This window comes from Sinohyriopsis cumingii, chromosome 10 (assembly GCF_028554795.1).
Source record: "Sinohyriopsis cumingii isolate HCF-2022 chromosome 10, ASM2855479v2, whole genome shotgun sequence".
Lineage (NCBI taxonomy): Eukaryota > Metazoa > Mollusca > Bivalvia > Unionida > Unionidae > Sinohyriopsis > Sinohyriopsis cumingii.
In genome coordinates, this window is record NC_142970.1 from 34,781,493 (window position 1) to 34,783,814 (window position 2,322).

Below are 2,322 nucleotides of genomic sequence, written 5' to 3' on the forward strand. Positions count from 1 at the left end.
CAAACCTGGGATATCCTGTTGTCCATCTGCCCATTAGCACAAATGTGTTTTCAGTACCATTACTAAACTTCCTAGAGGATTGCCATAAAATGTTATACACTTGTTCATTCCAAGGTCTACTTGTACCTAAATGAAAATGGTGCCATACAGATCTCCAGTATGGCCACCACAGTAGCCATCTTGAAATTTGTTATCCCTGCCTGTGAATAGATGGTCATATTAACATAAGGTTTTGACTTTGTATCATGTCTAGTTGGGCCTAGATGAATATTGTGCCAATTTGAAATGCAGCTAAGCTGCCATGGTAGCCATCTTGAAGTTATTGCCACTCCTTTGGAATGTAAAGTGATATTGACTTTGTTTTTCACCATAAAACTTCTTATGATGTGCATTTGGTCCTAAATGATAATGGTGCTGATTTGACCTCCAATATGGCTACCACATTTGCCATCTTGAAAAATTGTTTTTGCCACGTCTCTTTAATGGATTATTACAAGTCTATGCTCTTAAAATAAGTAACAATAAAAAGAGTGAAAAGCAACAAATTAAACAAATAATTTATTCCCTAAAGTATAAAGTGAAAATGAAAGAAAAGAACTTACAGTATTGTGAATTCCAGAATAATACATGAATTATAGACACAAGTCTTAATAATAAAAAGTTCTGAATAAACTTTAATAGGTGTTAACATCACCCTCTTAGTAAGAGAGGTGGTTAATTGGATTTGGCTGGCGTTATCTAGAGGATAACCTCCCTCAATATTATAGCCCAGTGGGAGTGAAAGAATAGAATTTCAACAGAGAACTGAGCGAGAATACTGGGAAGAAATAAAGACCCCTTTGAAAAGAAAATAACAAATTTAATCAGAACAAATTAATAATGGTAATTCCATTCCAAGTTAGATTATGTCAATAGAATTTAACAGGAGTGTCCCGTTTGGATTTTTTTTCATCATCATAATGAGAGGTGAAAAGAGCTCAATGTCCAAGACTGATTTGCATCACCTTCCTCCCCTGACTGTGTATTAACGTCTTCTTAGTTCATCGACTTCCTAAGCGTTACGCTTTGTCCATTCTTGGACTTCCTGGTCTTTTTATTCTTTCATCAGACTGTCACTCGTATCTCTCCCAGAAAGCTGTTCCTTAAAGGACAAAATTACCCCTAAATTTCTGTAAACCCCACTCTCTGGATGTACATAAAATTCCCTCACATTACTCTTGCATGTTGGCTATCTGCACACTGCGTAAATTCTGACAGTACAGCAGGACATTGACCTCGCTTCCAGCGACATGTCTTAAATTACCACGCGAGCGTCTCTCAAATATTACCGTATTCGTTTACATATGCTACTAGATGTTTGATTACTATTGCATTCACAAATTGTAACTCACAGCAATCCTTAATCTACAAGATTATTCAAACATTAACAAATATGATATAATTAAGTAAGTATCGTTAACTCACAATAATCTGTGTGGTCCTAACAAACAAAGTTATTTTATATAACGCTATGAAAACCTACACATCTGAACATTTGGATTACATGCAGTCAGTTCTACCAGTGAACTCATAACTGTAAAATTACAAGGTAAATTACATAACAATTCTAGCATCAACACATTTCCATGAAAATTAATAAAATAAATTGCATAACAACTCTAGCATCAACACGTTTCCATGAAATTGAATAAATGATACATAATATGGAATAGTCATAGTGAACACATTTGCATAAAACAAACCATCATAATAGAATATTACATGAAACTAAAATTGCATACCTTATTGCTGTTCTCTTTCAGAACTTGTGTGTCCTAGCACTAAAACCCGTCTTTCTTTCTACAAGATGGCCACCTGGTCCCTTTCTTGTTAACGAGGAAAGCACTATTCTCTTTAGGCTTCCCCGGAGTCAAGACTACTCTTCCTCTTTCAGGAAATTTCAGACTAAAGAATTACAACTAAGGTCATCACTTTAAATTCTGACTGCTTCTAAAGTGTACGCCTTAATTTATTCTGCCCAATCATAGGCAGCATTCCTAATTTTTCCCAAAGATATAATTCCTTTCATCAGATTTAGACAGTTCAGAATCTGTGATCGACGGTGCGTAACACTTCCCTTCAGACAATGATAATTTGATATAGGTTCCTACCAAGTGGTTAGGGTTGGTAGCTCAGATGTTTACTTATCAAGGATCGTGTTAAGATACCCTGGTCAGTGTCACTGAGTTGGAATGCTGCCTCTTTGAAGTTTACACTGACATTGGGGGGAATGAACGAAGGGTCGAAGTGATCCTTCACAAATACTTTTCTGGCTTAAATGCG